General features: G+C 42.3%; 1 long non-coding RNA gene across 1 annotated transcript in view; it reads left to right on the top strand.

The window, feature by feature from the left end:
• The first annotated feature begins 4,628 nt into the window (after positions 1-4,628).
• LOC140615828 (uncharacterized) overlaps positions 4,629-24,461 on the top strand; it is a 43,379-nt gene continuing 23,546 nt past the window's right edge. Inside the window, exons 1-3 of the long non-coding RNA XR_012016319.1 lie at positions 4,629-4,768; positions 22,765-22,807; positions 23,741-23,883. This is a non-coding gene — a long non-coding RNA (uncharacterized lncRNA). The remainder of the gene's footprint in view (positions 4,769-22,764; positions 22,808-23,740; positions 23,884-24,461) is intronic.

The following is a 24,461-nucleotide window of genomic DNA, read 5'->3' as shown; positions in this document are numbered from 1 at the left end:
GGTATAGCGTTTGTTGGTTAATATTAACGAACATTTCTAACCAGAATGAGATTGGATAGGTGGCGTTTAGAAACTTGTGAAAAATTTCTAGTCAAAACCACAGTCTTTATCGAAGTTTGACATCACTGAGAATTGCTCCTCTAAAGATTGTGGCAATGAAAGACAAGATAGGATGGAAATTCTGTGACCCTCCATAGCTGCTTTGATGCTTTATTACAATATGTGCTGCATCATATGCTGAAAATGATACTCCAAGGTGATCATCTTTCTTTTTAAAATTTTTTTAAATTAAAAAAAATTTTAATCTTTTTTTAACCATGACATATTTGAGTTTTAATATGTTTTATATGTAAGTTAGGTCCTTAAAACTGTCACTTTTTTTTTTAATTTTAACTACTCAGATTATTTGTCACAGCCTATATTCGACCTGGGCCTTCTGTCCTGGTTTGAATAAAACAGTAATGATTTCTAAGTAATGGTTTCTGGACAGCGATCGTATTTTTGCATCTTTTGGTACCATTGCTCTCACAGTCCGCTGGACTCTGACCAATTTTTTCGTCTTAATATTGTAGAGTACTTTGGTGCTCCAAAGGGGAGCGAAATTGTGGAGGGGACTTCATCTTACTTTGCCAATCCTGTCATAAGTATCATACCTCTTCTATGCTTAATTTATTCTCCCAGAGATGAAGCTTTTTAATCTGTCCCCTGCCTTCCCTTCCCAAAGCAAGGTGCCTTCAGAGTGGGTTTAACTCTTTCAGATGACAGAGTTCAGTGAGACCTTTCCACTGCTTCCCCACTAAAATGATCTCTTTCCCATTTCTGCCGTCCATTCACACTGCCCATTTGCACCTAAGGCATCCTGCCTTGCAGGATTCAACAAATATTAATTCAATGTGTGCTATGTGCTGGGTACCATAAGACAGCATATTTGGTCCTGGGGTTGGTTGGCTGAACAAAAGCAGAGTTCTCATCAATGGGAAAGGCAGACATGGAACATATAGTTCAAACTGTGGTGACCAGGGGGATGAGGAGGCCAGGGTGCTGGAGGAGAAGGCACGGGTCTTGCTGGAGGAGATTGCCCAGGAGGAGACAATGCACTGAGACCTAAGAAGACATCTGGGTGGGAGCAGGGTGGAGTGAGTGTAGAAGCAGTTTGGAGGCTCTAGGGTGGACAGAGTGGGATGTGACTGTCTAACTGGGAAAAACCAAGGAGAGCTGAAGTGGAGAGATGGGGTGGGAGGGAGCCCCAGATGAGGCTGAAGAGCTGGCAGGCACCAGGTGCAAGCTGGGGATGTGTGCCTACTGATTTTCTCTCCTGCTCGAGGGCTGGCTCCTATGAGCAGCAGTGTCCAGTGCTTGCTTATAAACAAGTGAGCTTTATTCAGGAAGCTTCCCCAATAGTTTATGGAACAGTTAGCTTCCAAAGACATTTCCAGCCCAAGCACCAGAAAATTTGACTGGAATTTTGTGAACAATTCTAATCCCTACAGTAGCAGCTCTTCCAACTAGACAGTTCCTGATGGAACTGGAACTTTGAGTGGAGAGACTGAAAGTTTCAAGATTTGAAAAGAGAACCTCAGAAATTGGCACTCTGTCCACGTGATTGTAGCATGACAATTAGCATTTTGGGAGAAAGCGGCTTTCATAGGAAATCATATGTGAGAGGAAGTTTAGGATAAACTGGTGATCAGATAAATGGTCATGGAAAAGTTCCTGACTCTCTCACCTTTTTCTTTAATCTCTTTCATATGTCATGTCAAGCCCTCCACCAAAGTCCAATATCTTATAAACTATTAGAAGAAAAAGTCACACATCAGAGAGAACCTTATGGAAGAGGTAATTCTATCATCTATCTATCTATCTATCTATCTATCTATCTATCTATCATCTATCTATCTATCATCATCATCTATCATCTATCATCTATCATCTATCTATCATCATCATCTAGATAGCTCGCTATCATTGATCATCTATGAGACAGGGTTAAAAGACCACTATGGGACAGCTAATAAGAGTCTAGGAAGTTTTAGGTACAGCTACTAAGTGTCTAGGAAAATTGTGTTCTGAAAGGAAATTCACTAAGAGGCAAAGTTAATCAAGTTAATCTATAAAGCTGCTTAAAGATTTCTCTTTAAATTTAATCCAAATTTGCTAATCCCAACAGGAAATGGGCAGAGAATTATATAAAGATAAATTTCCCCACAATCATTCACATATTGTTTAGAATCACATTCTGCATGGCGTATTGGGTTTATATATAGTGTACTAGTCAAAACGATGAAAATTACTTTTTTAAATTAAATTTGATTACAAAATATTTAAAGCATACAAAAATATAACATTTTACCATATCTTTTTTAAAGGAAATAAACAGAGAGGTACACCTGAATGCCCACCAGTCCTGCCCCCTCCCTGCCCCAGCAGGATAGTTTTTCACCTTTTCTTACAGAGGTAATCACTATTGGAAGTAGGGATATATTATTGACAGTGCTTTAATGCCTTCACTGAAAAGCAAATATCTCTTTGCATCTCCACAATCTACGTATACATGGTATTATTTTGAGCATTTAAAAATTACCCGAATAATACCCTACTGTACAGTTTGTATGTTTTTGCACTATTTTTTGTGTCTTGTTATGTTTTTGGGACCTAGCCATGTAGATACATGTAGATCTAGTTAATTCATTTTAAGAGTTCTTTGTGTCATTGTAGGAACATACCAGAATGTATTTATCCATTCCCAATTTATTTTCAAATGTATCAAGGTATGTTTAAATTGTTTCCAGTATTTTCTCTAGTAAAATAGTGCAAAGAACATTCTTACCCATGTCTCCTTGTGCACCTGTCTGGAACTTCTTTGGAGTCATACCTGGAAGTGGAATTGTTGGGTCTTAAGTAATGATGCCTTTAGCTTTAGTAGATATTGTCAAATTGCTGACAAATGTGCTTGTACCAATCAGTGCTCCCATCAACCTATGAACAAGATGTAGAGTTCTCACTTCTCATTCTAGCCCTCATTTGGTATTTCCAGACTTTACATATTTGCATAGCTTATGAGTGTGAAATGTGTTTTGCCTTATTTTTCATTTTTCTGAATACTATCGAGGTGGAGCCCCTTCTCATATGTTTTTCCGATAATTTAGATTTCCTCTTCTGTGCTTCACCTGTTGACATCTTTTGCTATTTTCATTTCCTTTTTTGACTTTCTCTTATTTGCTGATGGGGGATAGTTACTAAACAGTTTACTCTGGATACCAAGCTTTTCTTGGCAATTTGTATTCTAAGTGTGATTTTCTAGTAGAGGACAAACAAAGCAGAATAGGTGGAAAGGAGACTTTTTGACTCATCAGGAGACTTGAATGTTTGTTTTAGTTTTACTACTGACTTGCTATTTGACCTTGGATAGGTGGTATAATTTGACCTCAGAATAATAAAGTCTCTTAGATATATGATCCTATCAGAGTCCAACAAAATTAATTGGAGAGGAAGTTCTATTGAAATTAGGGAAAAGTTTAAATGCTAGAAGACCTAAGGGGCCCCTGGGTGGCTCAGTAGGTTAAGTGTCTTCCTTTGGCTCAGGTCATGATCTCAGGGTTCTCTGATCAAGCCCCACGTTGGGCTTCCTGCTCAGCAGGGGAGTCTGCTTTCTCCCTCTGCCTCTCCCCCTGCTGTGCACACTCTCTCTTCTCTCTTTGTCAAATAAATAAGTAAAAATCTTTTAAAAAAGAAAAATAAATGCTAGAATATCTAAAAACAGACTGGATTTTTGCTGCTTTAAGAATATGGATAACTAGGGGTAGCTCTGGTGTCTCAGTGGTTTAGCGCTGCCTTCAGTCCAGGGCCTGATCTGGAGACCCAGGATCCAGCCCCATGTCGGGCTCCCTGCGTGGAGCCTGCTTCTCCCTCTGCCTGTGTCTCTGCCTCTCTCTCTGTGTGTCTCATGAATAGATAAATAAAATCTTAAAAAAAAAAAAGAATATGGATAACTAGGATTATATGAATAAAGTTGGCTAACATTGGAATCACATTTTACAGTTTTCAAAAATACTTCCCTATACACTATTTCATAAATTTGACTTATGGGATCTTGTTTTAGTAGTCCAATATGATTCCTTGATTTCTTGTTTTAGTAACAAGTAAGTTGTTGCATTTCAAGTTTGAAGGGGTCAGAGGCAGGCACTACATCTGTTTGCTCTGCCTTAAACTGTGTCTACTTTTATATTTTCTAGAGGGCATGAAATGATTGTAGTGATTAACAAAACCACTCATTAACTTTTCTTCCCATTGCCCCAAAAAACAACTAAAGACACACACACTCTAACTTTTAAATGGGAATATCCATCTTATCTTGAGACTGTGGCAATCAGCTTCATTTTAGGAAAATGAATTTAATTGTATTTCATCTTGCCTGGGATACTCTGGTTTTTGAATTGGAATGGAAGTTGACTGTCACCTTGATCATCAACTCTTGTTCATGCAGCTGCATTAGCAGGGCTATTTAGCATTCCGCCAGGACTTGGGTTTGTTAAAGGATGGCCAATTTTCCATTTCTCTATGATGGAATCTAGCATCGTCCCTTTGAGGTCCTTCTGCTAATAAGTTCTATTGTTTCTTCATAAGGCATTTAAGTGGAGTGGATGACAGAGCTTCATCTCATTCCTGAATTATGTCTTGTTCATCTAGATGCTTTATGACTACTTTTTTTTTCAGTTCTGCCTTGTTAGTCCAAAGTCCGATCGGGTTGTAAAGCAATAGCCATTCCCAGGTATGTAATACATTTCCCCAGATAGGGTGGTGCTTAATAATCCTTGATATCCTTCTCCACTCTTATGTGAGAGAAGTCACTTTTTTCCCCCAGAAAAGAAGATAAGTTGCTTTTTGTCTTCCCCACTTGTAGATTCTCTTTCCTTTGGACTTTAGCCATGAAACTTGACTCTGCCAGTATAGAGGAAATGTGCTAAAGGTATTAGGAGGGGGTGCCACTGGCTGTTTCTTTGCCAACAGCTCTTACTGGGGTAGTTGGAGACAGGGACGAGCTGTGGTCAGAAATGCCAAAACAAAGTACAAACTGAAGGAACTACTATCAGGATGCTGGATCAAGATACCCCTTAGGAGATAGAGATGGAGATTTTATTCTGAGGTCAAGTCAATATAGCAATTAGAAAACAGAATTGGGATTAGGAGACCAGATATAAGAGACCAGAAGGTGGATGTCAGAGGAAGCCAGACCAGAATAGAGCAAGGCAGGAACCTGGGAATCTGAGTTCCTGGTTACACGTACTGTGACTCACAGAGGACTTTTGTGATGTCAACCTCTTTGATTCTTTAGGGAGTCCTGAGTCATAGTTTCTTAGCAATGGCCAACTCTGCCTACACATGGCTGAGAGCATGTTTTTATAGACAATTCCTTTGCTTTCCTCTTCTTTCCATACCCCATCCCTGGCCATCCAGTCATTGTAAGGAGGGCCAGTAATACTACTACATAATATGTACATTGTTAAAGAAAACATATTGCTTTGCATTTTTAATGCATAGATGCATTAAAAAAATCATACTCAAATATAGCTACTTCATTGTAATTCCCAGCACATTGCAGAAAGCTGTCTCTATCGAAAATATTTTCCCATAAATGTGGTAATTGTTCAAGAGAATATTTGACATTGGTTAGAAATACCAGGAACTCTTGCTTTAAAGGGCAATTTCTAAGGTTTATGAAAAGATAAACTGAGTGGGGGAAATGACTGTGAGGTTTTAGGTCATTGGTTTTCCATAATTTCATGACCTTTCTCTTCTATATTCAAGCTGATCATAGAAATGGGTTGGCAAGGATGAGGGAACTCGGGCAAACTGAGCCTTTTCCTCCTTCACAATCTAAGTAGTTAATCAGCTTCTTTGCTAGAGAGAGGACCAAAGACTAGAGAGAAGCACCTGCAGGTGTCCTTACACACAGCTGGCCAGGGTCCAGAGTGGGAACTTGGACTTGAAGAGGCAATGGTTCACATGAGCTGGTTCCATCCAAGGCTGGGCAGAGCACCAGGCAGGATGAGCTTGGTTCACAGCATTCCATGTGGTTCCCTTCTCCTCTCTGCCCTTGCCTGTCTTCATCATCCATGACTTCGTGTCTACTCTGATGACTCTCCTGATGTGGGGCTCCCCAGTTCACTCCTGCTTCACATCTATTCACCCCCACTACAATGTGCAGCCCAGTGCAGTACCTTTAGAGATTTCAAAGGCAGAGTAGACAAAGCAGAGATCCTGCCCGATTTCCCAGGCAAGGCAGCTCCTTTGCCTTTCATAATCTGTGGCTTTGTAACTCCAGTCTCACCTGTCTCACCTGTCTCCTTCACATCTGATCAGTTACTGACCCCTATGTGTTTCATTGATGATGTCCTTGGAGCTCCCCATCTGTGACCCTCACCTGGAAGGCAGCAGTGCTTTCTTTACCAATCTGTCTGATTCCTGGTCTCATCTCTCCAACCTGTGCACTATTGCCTGCCTAATCGCCCTTCACTTAGCTTTCACCATGGAATTCCTCCTTCAAAAATCTTCACTGGCCCCAAATGCACAGTGAATAAAGTCATTCTTGTTATCATGCACACTCTTAGAGTTTTGTGAAGGGGTCTCAGTTATTCTTCCAGCCTGAATCTCTAGTCACCTGCTCCATTCTAGGCTCTTCAAGTCTTCAGAGCTTTGTCTATGCTTCCCCAGAGAGCTCTTTCTCCTTGACTCAGTTCATCTGTTGAAATACCATTCATCTTCTAGGGCCTAGATAAAGGGGCATTCATTCCTCCATAGAAAGTGGATTTGCCATCCTGAAACTCTGAAAATGACTTTGTCTCTTCTGTTTTCCATAACACTTTATAGCCCTCTGACAAACTTTATGACATATATTTATGTGGTACTGTGTCTTATTTGCCCCAATAAATTATAATTTCCTGGGGGCAACACATAACATTTTAGTCATTGTCATTTCAACCGTACCTAATAACCCTATATAAAGACATTCAATCATGTTTTTATTTAATTCATTAATTTTTCAAGTTTTTATTTAATATCAATCATATTTTCAAAGGACTGAAGGGCTGAGTGAATGAATTAATGAAGTTAGGTTCCAACTTGTAGATTTAAAAGATACTTTTTGTAAACATTACCATATAGATATAGTCTACTTAAATAAAACAAGTGTATTAGTACTACTTAATATTTATGTTCAGCTATTTAAACAATTTCACTTATAAGGAAACAACAAAGAAAAGCTTTTTTTTTTTTTACTTTTTACTAGCTACACTTAGGAGACACTGGGCATTTTGGATCATAAGACTGCTATTATTCCAAACATTTTAATAAATGCCTTCAGAGCCAGGTTATGTATCATGCAAGAGAGTTTAATTGCCTTATAACTAAATCTCATTTTTAACAATAACAAAAAATGGTGTCCTTCATCTTGATTACACATCTTGTTACAGTTGCATAGTTTGAGTGATTTTTGCTGCTGTTGAAGATGCAAAATTATGTGCTGCACATAATTTGTGCAGGTGGATCCGAAGCGGAGTATGGTGCGGGTGGGGGTGACGGCAGCGCGGTTGGAATAACGCCGTGCGGTGTCCTCTGGGAGTGGCTGAGAGGGCTGCTGCTCCTTCAGGCCAGAAGCTCTGGTATGGTTCTGAAGAGAAGTCACCCTGCTTGTGCTCACACTGTGCACTATGGAATGGCCAGTGTGTCCCAAGGTAGTGATGACCCAGAGGGTTTGATTTTCTATTTATCAGCAGGGATCATTCTGAAAGGAAAGAGCCAACGGAAGCATGATTCCTGTGCTGTGTGTTTATGGAACTCTCGCCATAAGGAGAATTAGCATGTCAGGAGAGGCCAGGTTGTACTGCAGGAATAAACAATCCCCAATCTCAGCGGCTTACAACAAAGTTTATTTCTACCTAGTGTTGAGGCCACTCCTGAAAGCAGCTGTCCCCTGCACGGGACGCTGGTGCAGGCTGATCTTGTCATTTCAACAGAAATGTCTGATCACTTCAACGGCAGTCTCCACTGTCCCAGCACCAGGGGAAGAGGAAGCATGAGCCTGGCCCGAAAGTAATGTTGTTTGGCTAGAACTGACCCCATGGCCCTGCCTAACTTTGAAGGGCCGGAAATAGAGTCTTCTGTGTGTCCCAAAGGAGAGCAGAATTGGATGCTGGCAAGCACTGATGATTCCTACCATCCTTGATGAACTGGGTACACGTAATCGCTCTTATTTTTCAGTTCTGTGAATACATACTGAGCCAATACTTTATGTTTAGCACTTTTCAAGGCATTTGGGGAAGAATAAAAACATAGTCTGCATTCTTAAAGGATCTAATGCTTTGTGCAAAAGCAAGCTACTTGAAAGACTTTAGTAGCAATACGAGTCCTTCTATGAGAACTTTTAAGTTGATTTTTTTGCACACTTTTGGACAAATTCTGGGAAAGAGTGGTCAGGAGAAGGAGGAAAGAGATGAATATTCCAGGTGGGAGAAAAGTGTGAGCATAAGTACATGGCAGTGAGCTTGGTGATCATCCCTGGGAGCGGGGGTGAGGAGACGGAGAGACAGAGAAAGCTGGGGAGGCAGGAAGAGATCGAGAGAGAGACAGGAAGACAGACCGAGGTCAGCTCTTCTAGAGAAGCTATGGTCTCAGAAGGAGTGGCTTTGGACTTAGAATGCATGGATTCAAATTCTCTCTCTGGTTCTCCCATTTGCTTGCTCTGTGACGTTGGGCCAATTGATTCACACCTTTTGGCTTGCCTGCCTCTCTGTATAAAGGGTGGTAAGCATGTGCTCACCCCAAAGGTTGTTCTGCAGATTATATGAAGTGATGCATTCAAGCACTCAGAAAGTCCCTGCCGCATAGTGTGCAAAACTCTGTAAATGTGCTCCCTGTCCCTCTGGGAGGGATGGTTAGCACAGGCAATGATGCAACTGATGCATCATTGGATGCAAATGATGCACTGCTGAAGAGTTTGGAGTTCATTCTACGCAGAAGGGGAACCTTGGTCTCAAGAATATTGCTTAGAGTCTGCTGAAAATGTTGCCTTGTAAGGCCGACCTCCACCTTCTCTTCTGTTTGCTAACCCTAAAGGCAGCTCAGTTCTCTCAGTCTCATCCCACATAATGACTGCCAGTTGTACAGACGGGAATCACATGGGATCACGCCCTGTGTGGGGGAGGGTCCCCCCCTGCCACGTCAGCTTTTTGCTCCTTAGCTGACCATTGCCCTGTTCCTCCTTCCTCCACTCAATACTGTTTCCTGACACTATGTTCTGTTCCTGTCACTCTGTGGTAGACACAAAGAAATATAATGCATGGCTCCTGCTCTCAAGGAGCTTACCAAATGGTTGTATCAAAACTTAGCTCTGCCAAGTCCATTTTTAGAACCTTTTGTTTCAATGGAATGAGAAAAAGTAAAAATAGCCCCAGCGGCCCTTTCAAAGGTGTCTTAAATTATTCTTCACTCATTTTTCTTCTTATGTTGTGAATATCTTTAGCTTCTATAGAAGGACAAAGAGAAGAAAAGTAAATTCCTGGCAGCCGTGAATTCTATTTATACTCTGTGGCACATTATATTTCTATAGAAATAGCTCAAGAGGCTGGAAGAGCCTGTTTCATGGAAATCCAACGCTTTTTTGTGGTTATTGACTGTCTTTCTGCACATTCCAACGTCAGCTAGAGAGTGTGTAAGGAGGGACGTGCACACTTGAACTGCATCCTCTAGAAGCAGGTGCTCAGCCCCCACATCAAATACCAGACACAAATCCTGCCAACCTGGCCCCTCTCCCGCTGTCAGTACTCTCAGATAAATGATGGGGCTTAGGCCTTTGACAGAGAACTCACCCGGGAAGCCCAGTGAGCTGGAGATACATGCGAGTCTGTTGATGTGGCTTTGAGAAATGCCATCTGAGTCCGCCTCGACCAACAGGGTGTATGACCACCTCTTATCCCAGTGACTACTTTTGGCCCAGAGAGCTTGATAGGATTTTAAAGATCACTGCTCTGCTCTCTCATGAAAACATTTTCTTCCCCCTGTTTATTCAATGATCCTGCTTTGGGACAACAAAATGTAAAATACCAACTGACCGTACTGAAGAAACACTTTTCTCATGAGAACGGTAGTGAGAGTTTATGTTGGATGGGGGAGGGGAACTGGGGATACAAGACCCATCTGCTGTTGTTTGGACCTCACTTTGAGGGAGTCATAAAATGCAAGCTGTGCAGATAGCAACTCCACGTGGCCACTCCTCCTGTGGGCAATTAGTGTTGTGTCCGCGATCGTTTCCATGGAGCTGTGTAGTCTTTAGGGCTCTCCTAGAGAATGGGGTGGTTGAATGGCAGGGTTTTTTTCTCTACTGTATACTAAACACTCGGGCTCAGTCCCTCTTGGCTCGTGCTTATCATTCTTTGGTAGTTACAGACACTATCCCAGGACTTCCATCCCAAATACTTCCCTTTGTGGACCGGGAGATGGTATCCTCCCAGGGACTGGAGGGCACCTTAGGATCCTTCTTCCATGCCTCTGTGTGTATAACCACCTATTCCTCACAGGAGCTGCTGTTTATTCAATGCTTACCATGTGCCGGTGGCTTGATAATTCTCATTTTATTCCCACTATCGTCCTAAGAGATAGAATAAGACGCAACATTGAGTGAATACCAGGCATGACAAGCGCTTCGGATTATTTCACTTTATGCCTGAAATAACCATAAGAAGCAAGTGTAATACCGTTATTATACCATCTCACAGTTCAAAAAAATGGAGGCTCAGTGAGATTAAGCAAACTGACTAAAGTCACATAGCTAGTAAATTAAAAAATTACTATGGGATTTGAACCTAAGCTTGAGCCCCAAGTCCCAGGCTCCTCCCACCAATCCACATAGGGTGAAAACACGAAGTTCCTCTCGACAAAAATGGTCATTTCCTGGTTCTCTCCTTGAGTGCAGAGATGCTACCTGAAATGTTCTAGAAATAAGTCTCAGTTCAGTGATGGATGCAAGTTTTAGGGATTTTTCTACACCTTCACTTACTTTGCTTGATATATTTTATGCCAATTGACCATTTTCTTCTCATATTTTACAAGAGAATTATTTATTTTCAATGCATATGGTAATTTACTCAAAATATAATTATCCCAATTAAGCCAAGAAATAAATATGCTTCAACGATACAGCATATTATCAAATATTTTGCAATTCTTAACTAAATATTTATTTATTTATTTATTTATTTATTTATTTATTTATAGATTTATTTATTTATTCATGAGAGACAGAGACAGAGACAGAGACAGAGAGGCAGAGACACAGGCGGAGGGAGAAGCAGGCTCCACTCAGGGAGCCCAAGGTGGGACTCGATCCCAGGTCTCCAGGATCAGGCCCCGGGGCTGAAGGTGGCGCTAAACCGCTGAGCCACCCGGGCTGCCCTAAATATTTATTTAGGTGATAGAGATTTCTTATGTTTTTTACTGATGAAAATATTCAGGCAGGGATGCCTGGGTGGCTTAGTGGTAGAGCGTCTACTTTTGGCTCAGGACATGATCCTGGGGTCCTGAGATTGACTCCCACATAGAGCTCCCTGAGGGAAGCCTGCTTCTCCCTCTGCCTATGTCTCTGCCTCTTTCTCCGTGTCTTTCATGAATAAATAAATAAAATATTAAAAAAATATTCAGGCAAAGATTACATTTACTTCCACTTAAAATATTAAAAGCACCTAGAAACTTGAACATATATAGTGAGCATATGTATCACTTCTTTTTTTCTCTTAATGACAATAGGTTTTATCATTGCTAAAATTAATTTGGTAGCTATATACCTGTCTTGAATGCTCCAAACCCCTTATTTCTTGCTTTGTCCAGCAACTATTAGTCCTGGGTGGTAGAGGTGAGGATGGGAGGACTGGGAGATGCTTGCCCTGTCTCTGGGCAGCCTCTTGCTTCTTGAATTGCTCCCTTCCCTAGCCAACCTAAAGGGGGTGTTACCATCTTCTGAGGCTGTGCCTATGATCCCACATTCTCCTGCCCACATTCTCTTTTTGTTTCTCCTTTGTCCCATCCTCTGACCCTTTACCATGGGTACCTGTGTAGGGGTACCTGTCCAGGCACAGAGCCATAGCAAGTGCATGTGCAGGATGTGTCCTTACAGAAGAGCCTGGTGAAGGGTCTGGAGGCCAAACCCCTGTGAAAGTAGACACCCTTCTTTTTTTATATATATTTTTTCTTTATTTATTTATGATAGTCACAGAGAGAGAGAGAGAGAGAGGCAGAGACACAGGCAGAGGGAGAAGCAGGCTCCATGCACCGGGAACCCTACGTGGGATTCGATCCCGGGTCTCCAGGATTGTGCCCTGGGCCAAAGGCAGGCGCCAAACCACTGCGCCACCCAGGGATCCCCAGTAGACACCCTTCTTATTGCCCTAACTCACACCTCAGCTTCATCACAGAGGAGAGCTCAGTAAGAGACCACTGGTTTTCTTACTAGAAGAAAACTAATGGTCCCATTCAGTATCTCAGTTTCAGATTGCTGTGAGTCACCAGGCTCCTTTCAATACCTTGCTTGGTGTAAGGAATATAGTCAGTGGTACTGTAATAGTGTTGTATGGTGATAGATAGATGGGAGCTGTACTTGTGGTGAGCATAGCACAATGTATAAATTCATCAAATCACTATGTCGTGCCCCTAAAGCTAATGTAACATTGTGTGCCAACTATATTTCAACTATAAATAATAAAAAAAAAACCAAAAATAAATAAATAAAAAAAAAACCAAAAACCCTCAAACCTCTCAATTCTATCATTGACACATAATAAGTGTTCAAAACTTTTGAATGACTATTCAATATTTCAAAGAATAGCCTGTATATTTAAAGTGAGTACCCTGTGGCTTCAACAAATTTCCTAAATTTTCAACAAACAAATAAAAATGCCTTGTTTAAAGTGTGCAGTGCCAATCCCTGGATGCTGGCAGTTTCCAGCCCTGGGGATAAGAGCCCATCAGGTGCCACTGGGCTGGCTACTACACGGAGTGCTGATAGCCCAACCCTTGGCTTCTCCCTTGCTAGTGATAAAGTTACACTTCTTCCACCTTTCCCTCCAAGCAAGCCTTAGCTGTTTAGTCCACCTCCTAGATATGCCACTCTTCTTTCTCAGTTTTTAAAAAAAATTTCTATTTTAAAAAACTCTTTTATTTTAGTCAGTTTTCTCTTTTATTCTTGTAGTACTTGGGGTGCACAGGACGCTGTGGCCTTCCCAGATATGGAGCTCTATCTTCTAGCCTCCATTTTCCTTCTTTTGAGGAACATCTCATTCTTCACTTGCTTTACATCCTTCTGCAGCAGGATGTCCCATGATCAATTTTATTTCTGCCTTTGGCCTCTGGATTTTCACAACGACCCTTGCAGATATTGATTTTTCAGTAAAGATTGCTAAAATTAATGGTCTAATGGAAAGAGTCACAGGGACTTGATCTAAATAAGAAAAATATTACATTGGTTTGGAGACTGGAAGATTTTCTAGTCACTTCCTTGAGAGCCCATGAGGTAACTTCTGACATGAGCTAGGAAATAGAAAATAAAAATCTGTCTGAGGTTTCAGCTTATGGAATATCAGGCTGAAAGGACGTAGAAGAGATGATCTAGATCGGGATCAGTAAAAATTTTCTGTTAAAGGCCAGATAGAAAATATTTTAGGCTTTGCAATTATGCAGCTCTGCCACTGAAGTATGAAAACAGACATAAACAACATGTAAATGAGTGGGCATGGATGTTTTCCAATAAGATTTTATTTATAAAAACAGGTGATGGCCTGGATTTTGCCCTGGGTGGTAGTCTTTAGACTCCTGATCTAGATTAAAGTTCTGTTCTTATGCAGAGGAACTGAGGTCCAGAGATGGGAAATGAAAAGCTTAGAGTCAGATAGCTCCTCTTTGGAAGAGATAAAGACACGACTCCCCCTCCTCCCCCCACCTCTGGGGCAGGAGGGGCTGTCGGTACTCATTCCTGGGGGAAGAGGGAATGGATGAACACTGTCAGTCCAATGGTCCTACCAAAGGCTGCAACTTTGCTATATATTGGGGGACTAGTCTAACTTATGGGGTTTGAAAGTGCTTATGAAGAGTTTAACCACTGACTCTTTGGAATCAGAGTCTAGAACCAGTTAAAAAATGGAACAAAGGTGTTTTTGAGCATTGAGTTGCTGTTTTCAATAGAAAACAAAGAGTAGGCTTATAATTATGGTTTTAGTCTCTCAGCTATCTATTAGTGTCATAAAACATGCAACATTTCCAAAAAGGAAAGAAAAGGTAGACAAACTGATTTGTTGAAGGGTTTACGGGTTGGAAAGGAATAGCCAAGTTGGCACAGAGATTCACCCGTTGCACAGAAAGGAACAGAAACAAAATACACCAGTGTCCTTGGAAAGAGAAGACTTATTTCCTGTGCACCTGTCTAATTATTCAACAAAATATTTATGGAGAGACTACTATGTATAGACACTGTTCTAGGTCCTGGACAGAAAGGTAAGACAGAAAGGTCTCTCTGCCCCTACATTCCAGTGGATATAAGCTAGTTCACTGAGAACAGGCAGGAGTGAGGGGCTCTCATTATGTCTTCAGAGTGAGATAGCCTGTGGTTGGATGGATGTATTCTCCTGTGCATTAATCCATTCTCCCTGTACTTGGTCAGAACAGGGCTGGGAAACTTGGACTTCCTGGTAACTGATTCTGTAGGGATTTCCAGGTGAATGAGGGGAGAGTGCAGATGTGTGGCAGTGGGTTAGACTGGTAAGGGAGCAGTTTTCCCCATGGAAGACTAGAAGCATGGGATCAAGAGTAGCAGCTCAATTTGAGTGAAGACTGGGCAGAAAGGGCAGTTGTTTAGAGCTAGAAGATTGTTTAACCCTTGCAGATAAGATGGTGGAGAATTGGGGGAGAATGAGTAAGATAGGCTAGTTGCACTGAGAAAGGGTCTTTTTGATTATTCATTTAGAAAATTTTCCAGGAGGGGAACGATGTGGTGGTAGTGGTGAGCTATAGAGAAAGAGGAGATTTATAGAGGGACTTGAGAACAGCTGGAAAGTAAAGAGAGAGAGAATGATAGTAGAAGGTGTGGTCAGAGCTGTGCGCAGGGGCCAGTAGCTCATGGTGTCCTGGTCTAGATAGCATGAGAGATTTGAAAAACTGGAATATTTATCGGAGATTTTTTTACCTTCAAAGTAGATACCAGTTTATTGAGATATAATTCACATTTTAAAGTGTGTAACTCAATGGTTTTGAATATATTCTCAAGGTTGTGAAACCAGAACACTGTCACCAGCCCAACTGTCTAGACCAGGCAGTTGACCTTCTTTGGTCAGGGGCAGGGGGAAGCCTGAAGAGTCACCACAATTGATTCTAGGGACAGAGAAAGACCTCAAAACTCCAATAGTGTATTCTTAAAGGTTTTTTTTTTTGTTTGTTTTGTTCCATTTTTAGGGGAGAAAAAAGTATTACTTCCTAAAAAGAAGTACAGGTGATATTTGGGACCATTAAAAAAAATTGGAAGGAGCCTCCCACAAAATAAGGAAAAAAAGGAAGGGGAAAACTATTTATTTATTTATTTATTTATTTATTTATTTATTTATTTATTTATTTAAAAGGCGTGTTTATTTATTTTAGAGAGACCCCATGCACATGTGCAGTGGGGCAGAGGCAGAGGAAGAGAGAGAATTTCAAGCAGACTCTGTGCTGAGCAGGTACAGGGAGAATGGATTAATGCTGAGCACAGAGTCTGATACAGGGTTCAATCACATGACCCTGAGATCATGACCTGAGCTGAAATCAAGAGTTGGACGCTTAACCAACTGAGCCTCCCAGGTACCCAGGGGAAGGGAAAAGTATTTAAAATGTGGTTTGTGTCTTCCATTGGATCTGCTTTTTGACACTGATCCACAATGAATTATTACTTTTTCTGTTGTCCTCAAAGGCTTTTGAATATGTTCAGAAACTGATTATGCAAAAGGAGAAAGAACAAAGTTTAGGGAAAAAAATATTGTGGTACTGACATCACCAGACATTAACATCTGTTCTCTTGTTTGTGCCTCTAACCATATTAAAATATTTGATGTCCCATTTAAAAAACAAAAACAAAACAAAACAAAAAAAAAACCACTGCTCTATGGGTTTGCTGAGGACTTTAATGACAAATATGTTTCACCTTTGACCTCGAAGTAAATGGATGTCATGCTGTCTGTTACTTGCAGATGTCAAGTGTTTTCCACAGTGAGTTGAAGAAGCCAGAGAGTTGGCAGGCAAGAGACTGAAATGTCTGCTTATACTTGAAATGGATTTGGAATATACAAGTGCATTTGTGGAGTGGAAAACATTTTCAAAGAGAGACGGTTTGACGCTAAAAGGACCATTTGATGCTCTCTTTACCCTCTTGGTTTTATTCAACTCATTTCATTACTCTCTGTTCCTATCACCTCACCAAGGGAAAAGCATGCCTAGAGCTTGACTGAGATAGAATATTTTATATTTTTAGCTATATTTGCACTTTACAAGTGCATCTGAAAGGTAGTTTGTTCATTTTTTTTCTACTCAAATTATTTGAAAGTATTATTTTGAAAATAAAAAAATATTAATTTTTAGCCTTTTAAATAAATAAAAAAATGACCACTAAAAAAAAAGCTTTTTCATTTCCATGTAAGAGTTTAATGGCAGTATCAACCAAGCTTAGATGATATCTAAAAATTAGCCTGAGAAAATTCCTGTAATTCCAGGCTATGAAGTTGTTTCTAGGGGGAGGCCGTTTCTGCCCTTCCCATGTTTGTTCAATACTGCCCTGCCCCAAGAGTAGAAAGTATCAATTATACCACTATTTGTGGGCAAGGGGGAGAGACCTTGCCTTCAGAATGATCTCAATTCTGGGGAGAATATTTGGGTCTATGAAAAGGAAATTACAGAGTGTTAAAATCGTGCCTACAACAAGCCTCCGTGACATGGTTTTGGTTTAGTTGCCTTCATGACACGTTCTCTAAAACGTGACTTACATTTGGTTTTGTTCCTCATGAGGAGAAGGACAGCAGAACCAAGTGTGCATAGGCCTGTGTTCCAGGATCAGGGGTGAGAGGGCCTTACCCAGTTTAAGCTTTCTTGGGGTGCTTAGCTTTTCCAGCACTCCTGCTGTGAACAGTTACTTGTTTTCGTTTCATTGTTATTTTACTCTTTCTTCCTTTCAGCTCCCTGGATCATTCCTGGGCAGGGGTGGGAAGTCAAACAGAGACCAAAATGGCACTGGGGACCTCATCACCAGCTTCCATATTTTAGAATAAATAGCAGGAGCCATACAGTGCTATTCAGTTTAACTATTTCTTGTGCAGGATGTAATGATAGACTCCTTAAAGCATAAAAAATGAGCAAGGCAATCTATGATTTCAAGTAGGACAAATGCTGCAACAAAGGGAATTTTATGCTTGCTTCTGAAGACAAGTCTAGAAAAGTGTTGGAGAAGTTCAGAAGAAGGAGAGAACAGTTGGGAGTAGGATAGAATCACAACAGGCTTTCCAGAGGAGCCATACTTGAGGTGATCCTTGACTGGTGGTGGAGATAGTGCACAGGGATGCCAGGGAGGAATTATTTCGCCAAAATAGAAGTCAAAGGAGCAAAGGCTGGGAACAGGAAGGATGACTCTGGTTCTGTTGTGAGCGAAGGGAGGAATGTGGGAAAAGTGGAAGGAAAAGTAGGGGCAGAAGGGAGGAGGAACGTTGGACAAGGCCAGTGCTGCTGTGCAGATGCAGAGGGGCAGTGAGTTTGGGGGGGGGGGGGGCGAGAAAACCTTAAAAGGTGAAGGACAGATGGGATCTAGAAGATTCCCTTCCTATCAGATCTGGGTTCATTGAAACCCAAGGAGAGCCGAGAGAGAGAGAGAGAGAGAGAGAGAGAGAGAGAGAGAGAGAGACGGGAGGCCAGTGTTGCCAGACGTAGGAAAAGACAAGCTTTGGAAACCCTGGAGAAGTAACTCATTTTTAAATCCGTCTAGTCCCTCCTTTTCCTTGATGCCGAGCTCAGGGGTGCCTGGGCCCTCCGGCCGTGATGCAGAGCTGTACTGGGATGTGCTTTCCCAGAGTGAGACTGGGCGAGATTTACAAGTAACTGGAACTTGTCCCCCCCAACCCCACGTCCCCCCAAGAGACACAACGGAGAGGTCAATGCTGCCTGCAGGAGGGGGTCAGGTCTTGGAACAATTGTCAAATGCGAGGAAAAAGAGCACCCCCCCTCGGCAAACCCAAAGGCAAACTTTGACTGCTTGACAACATAACCAAACGACTGATAAAAGTGGCCCAGCGTGTTTTCTTTTCTTTTCAGGGCTAAGGCTCGGGAAACCACAGAAGTAAGTCAAAAGGTGAAGGCGACAAAGCCACCTGGCGCGGGCACCGAGCAGGCTCCGTGTGGCCCGGTGCAATTCAAGAGGCGCGGGTTTGGGTTTCCAGGCCTGCTGGCGCTGCGGCGGGTCCGTAACCGGAGCGGGTCCCTCCGGGCAGCGCCAGGGCTCGGCCTACTGGTCCCCAGCTTTGGGTTTCAGGGGGTGGGGACTTGCAGGCGGGGCGGCTTTGGCAGGCGGCCCAGATTTCTGGAATGTGTGTGCTCTGCCTGGTGGGCTAAGCAGTTTGGCATCAGGTTCCTGCCTGCGAAGGCAGGAGAACAATAGACATGTGGCTCCAGGGCTAATTAGCCGTGTGAAAGCCTTGGGGGCCGTGCTATTCTCCCTGCTGTGTGCCTGGCTAGGCCCCCCAATCTCGCGGCCACTGCACTGGGGAGCCCGCTTGAACACTCCGGGCTCTGGGAGACCCGCCGTGCAAAGGATGCATCAGGGGATTGGAGTGCGAGGGTCGGAATCAGACTTGGGGACTTGTGTCCGTGACATTGGATCAGGAAGTGGTCCGGTGCAAAAGCCATTGTGTTTCTTTTGGCACCTTTATATGCTTGCTCACCAGCAGGTGTGGGGTGCAGGGGCGCAGTTCCTGCCCAGCACCTGCCACGTGTGGATGTGACTACCCCCAGCACTGCGGTCATTTCATTTCCTCACAGAGGGGGAAATGCTCTTCTGCTATCATTCACCTTTGGTTTGGGTAATATTTTAGTGGGGCGGAGGCTGAAATGAAGGCCAGGCCATGGAAGGCTCCAGTGTTCAAGGAACACCAGCCAAATTCTTGGAAGAATGTAATGTCTGGATTAGTAGAATCTTAGCTTTGAGAGAGTCAAAAGGTCTTGAGTATTTGATGGGAAAAATAAGAGTGGTTTTTCATTCAAGATCATCCAACTCAGCTTGGGACAATTCAGATTTATATACAGTTAAGTGAAGAATGTTCGTTATTTAATAAAAATATTTATAACACGAATCTTCTTGACGGGAAGACTTTTCCAGGGGCTGTGAAACACAGCAGAGGTTTAACTTCTAGCTTGAAGGTGTTCATCTAGTTTAGGAAATGAGGGCCAGGGCCATCCTTACTCTCACGGTGAGCACCCTCTGTGGTCTAAATGGAGAACACGGGGAGAAGCTTTCGAGGTGTGAATGGAAGGAAAAGTGTTTCTTCCTTAATTTGAGCACAGAACCCAACTTCTTTCTTCCGGTAGCACGCTTGCACCTGTTGCCAAGTCCGTATTCTCGTCTTTCATTAAGTGGCTCCCTTGAGATTTAAGGCCTGCGCCCTACTTTAGATAGCCTCAGTACGGCTGTGGTTGAGGAAACAGAGGTCTAAAATATTTTCCCCAAAGTTCTTCAAAACCAAAAAATAATCAGTTGAAGTTGATTATTACTTTTCTAAAAGGATGAAAGATTCAGTGCTTACTAATGTACCTGGAGAGTTGTGCCCACTGCAGACCCTTGCTGTTCCGAGGGAGGCCCCACTCTTCTGAGCTGCAGCACCGGTACCACGTGGGAGTGTGTTGCAAAGACAGGATCTCAGGTCCCCAGCAGGCTCTGCTCACGTAGACTCTGCCTTTTGTCGAGATCTGCAGGATTTGCGACCAACAGAGCGCGGGAATAAATAGGTGCCACTACGTCATGAATGGAAAATTCTCTCTTCTTTGTTCTCTCATGAACTTTGCTCTCTCTCCTTTCCCTTCTCCCCTCTCTCCCCCTATTTAGACTGTTAATCCACAGAGGTGTACTGGACCACCCTTGGGACACCTAGACTTTTCTCTGTACGAAGCACGTGAGGTGATCTGACAGCTGGAGACCTTCCTGTTACCAGCCATTGTAATAAAACATTCCCCCAAACCAAATTCGACAATTATTAACATGTTTAAACAGAACACGATGTTTACTAAGGCATTCTTCCTGAGGCTTAACATATCCTGTGGGGTTGGGGGTGAGGGGAATAGATGGAAATGTTAGCTCTACCTGTAGTTCAAGGTAATGTCAGAACTAGAGGTTTAAGCCAGAAAAGCAAAACAAAACAAACCAACAACAACAATAAAAACAAAACCCAAGCCTCTTTGTGAGAAGCTGGAAACGGGGATCCTTTTACATGCACAATTGGTCCACGAGAACCTTGTTATTAGAGCGACTCCTCCGTTTGAGTGATTGGAGGATGTGCTCAGTAGCTGAGCTCCCCGCCCCTGGTTCTGTGTGGGCTGTACACACGCAGAACGTGCTTTATAGGCAAGAACGGGAGAGCCCTTGACGGGCAGGGCTGAGCTGCACACCAGCTCCGCGGCAGGTGGGACCCCCAGGGGCTCGTTGCCACCATATCCTCAAGGCCTGGCCCGAAGCACGTGCTCAGTCGGTACCTCCTCGAGGACTGGTAGCTGTAACTCCCACTTGTGTCTGGAACCAAAAATACCTGATTTTTTAAAGATGCAGTGGTGCCTTTTTAACGGGTGGGATGGGCTGCGCTTCAGGCAGAGGGAAGCATGGCCCTTGGAAGTGTGTGCCTTCCTTTCCCGCCCCACTGCAGACACGCACGGGTCAGCTGTAGATGCTGGGTGTGGGTGGAGGAAAGCTCAGGCTCCTGGGCCTTGGGGGCATCTCCTTCAACCCTGTACCCCGCGTGGGAATGCTCTCCACAAGGTGGCCTGCGGGCCAGAGACTTGTGAGGCGTGTGCCTGCCCAGGATGCCACGTGGAACTTAGGGAGGAGACATAATACAGCCCCTCCCAGTTCAATAAGAGAGTCACAGGTTTAAGCAAATAATGACACTATTTGTTTTTTTTATAAATATATTTCCACCTAGGAGTGCAGAGGGAGGAGTGCCCCACTCTTCTTGAGGTGAGACATGGGTGGCTTCACAGGCTTGATCCCATCATAGGCATGGCTTCTGCAGGATCAGAAGACATTCCCAGGGTAGGAAGTGACTTTTTGTTAAGGATTGATGGTGTGCTAGGCACAACTCTCAAGTGCTTTGCATGTGCGAATTCATTTAATCTTTCATAATAGCCCGCTGGTGTATTATGCCCATTCTGCAGACTAGCAAACTGAGGATTGAATGGTAAGGAAACATGCGCAGCCAGTAAGTGGCAGAGGAGGGGGTTGGTGTAGGGAGTGCCATGCCACAGCGTTGTTCTGCAGCGCCATGCTAGACCCTTGCCCAGGAAGAAAAATACACTCCTGGCAGGAAGATAAGGTCTGTGTGCAAACCTCCTATGGAGGAGTGAGTGAGCATGGCATATTCTGGAAACTGCAAATTGTTTCGTATGACTTCTGAACAGAGAGCTTGGAAGAATGGGTAGGGGCTGGGCCGTGCGTTTGCATTTTTAAGGCACTTAGGATTCCTTTCTAGGTGAAAGTTCTAGAAGGAATTTTGTTGTTGTGGTAAAATATACATAACACAAAATTTAACTATTTTTAGCATTTTAAAATATATTTATTTATTTATTTTAGAAAGAAAGAGAGAGAGAGAGAGTGTGTGTGCTGGGGGGTGCAGAGGGTGGGAATCTCAAGCACACTCCCCTCTGAGAGCAGAGCCAATCTGGGGCCGCATCTCAGGGATGCATGAGGTCACGACCTTAGCCAACATCAAGAGTCAGATGCTTAACCAATGCCAGGCGCCCCATCATTTTTAGTATTTTTGTGTATAATTCAGTGGCATGAAGTACATTCACATTGTTTTGCTACCCTCACTACCGTCCATCTCCAGAACCTTTTTGTCTTCCCAAACGGAAACTCTGTTCTCATTAAAAGGTAATTCCCACTCCCCCTCCCCCAGTCCCTGGCACCCAGCACTCTACTCCTGTCTGTAAGTTGATGACTCTAGGAACCTGTAAGTGGGATCATATAGCATTTGTCCTTTTATAACTGGCCTGCCTCTCTCTTTTGGTTGTTGTGAATCGATGGTTTTTAATCTGGGGAAGGATAGAGTCAGATTTACATTTTAGAGATACCGAGTGGAAAAAAATCTCTGGTTGCCAGTGCTAGGCCAACAAAGCTGGAGAGCATATCTATCTCTCTTATATCCCAAGCACAGGGCCTGGCCTGTAGTAATTACTCATCGAATGAATGATCCCTCTATTATGTTTTTCATAGCTGAAATCTCTATCATAGGTGGAAGATCATCTTTACATCTTAAAATCGAAGGAGATTAAAAGAAGACATAATAAAATGATGTACCTGAAAATACTATTTAAGCCATTAAGCACTATATGTGCTGATTACTATCCTCATTATTTTCTCTGTATTTCTGATAATTCAGGCAAATTTTTGCTGGATTCAGAGGCCAGCCTTTACCAATATCTATACAGCTTCATTACAATGTTCTTTTTCTTTCTTCACAGCTCCTGAAACGCACGCATCCTTACAACTATCCTGATTATTCACGTAAGTTTAATGTGAAATATTTGGAAGTTCAATTTGCATAGAGGATGCCTTCTCCAGTTTAAAAAGAGTCTGTGTCTTTCAGGTGGCTTTGTGTCCTGGTTTGCTGTAGTATTTTACTTGAGTGTAGAAAGATTAGAAGCCCATTAGAATATCATATTGTGAAAAATTTCAAATACACTAACGTAGAGGCAATAAAGGGCCTGGTGAACACTTATATCTGCCCCAGTTTGACACTTGCTGCTTAACCTAGAATATCCATTTATAAAATTTTTGTTGAGACCTTTAAAAAAAATCTGTACCATCATTTCACTTTATTCCTATGTAACTCAGAACACATCTCTTAAAAGTATAGACATTTTCCTTTGTAATCACAAAGGCATTTGCACACCTAAAATGAGTAGTATTTGCATAACCGTATTTTCTTGATTGTCTCAAAAATATTTTCTTGCACTTGGTTTGTTCAGTGGAGACTGCGTGTCGTCGTTAGTTAGGGCTGCTGTAACAAAATGCCGTAGACAGGGTGGCTTAAACAAAAGAAAATTATTTCTCATGGTTCTGGAGGCAGAGAAGTCCAAGATCATTGTGCTGACAAATTTGATATCTGGTACCAGAGACCTCTTCCTGGCTTGCAGACAGCAATCTGTCTTCTTGTTGTGTACTTAATGTGGCAGAGAGAGGGCTCTGGTCTCTTCTTCTTCTTTTTTTTTTTCTCCTTATAAGGGCACTAATTCCCTCATGGGGGCCCCACCCTCAAGACTTCATCTACATCTAATTACCTCCCAAAGACTCCACCTTCCCCTACTATCACACTAGGGATTTGGGATTCAACATACAGATTTGGGACAGAGGACACAAGCAGTCAGCCCATAAAACTCCATAAATATATCACAATTGCACTTATTTATAATGTCTCTTGTGTTCCTTTTAATACAGAGCAGACCACTTCCCTTCATGTAATTGTTGCAGAAGCTGAGTCATTTGTTCTATAGAACGTCCACGTTCTGCATTCAACCATTGGTTTCCTTGTTCAGTCATTGGAGTTGGTCTTCTACCTACTGTATTTCCTGTATATGGAGGTTAGTTATAGATAATTAATTAGGTTTAGCCTCATAATTTTTGGCAAGAATATTTTATAAATGGCTCTGTTTGCTTTCTATTGCCTACATTGGAGGGCTCACAACATCTGGTCATCTGACCATTGCTAAGAATCATTATGGATTCAAAGTAATCTTTAAAAATATACAGTAAAAAATGATTTTCCTTCTTATTCCAAAAATAAGACAAATTAATTGTAAAAGATTTACAACATATAGATAAGCAAAAGAAATGAAACTATCTTAAAACCCTAACCCTTGGTAACTGCCATCAAAATTTTGGTGCAGTTCATTCTAATATTTCTTTATAATATATATTTTTTCATATTCCTTTTTCCACTTACTGTGGATATCTTTTAAAGTATTTTACAATGTGATTGGCTATCTAGTTCTTATATGGTGGAGTCAGAATTTATTTAATTAACGTACTACTTTTGTACAGGTTGTGAAAATCATAAATCCACAGTCTAAATACTCATTCAGATTTGGCTCCAAACCAGTCTGAGAGCAAATGACTACTGCATGGCTCTCTGCTTTCTGGGACCACTGCTCCTCACCTC

The sequence above is a fragment of the Canis lupus genome, chromosome 24 (assembly GCF_048164855.1).
Source record: "Canis lupus baileyi chromosome 24, mCanLup2.hap1, whole genome shotgun sequence".
Classification (NCBI taxonomy): Eukaryota; Metazoa; Chordata; class Mammalia; order Carnivora; family Canidae; genus Canis; species Canis lupus.
Note: the sequence above shows the minus strand (reverse complement) of the source record. Positions and strands in the feature narration are given on the sequence as shown.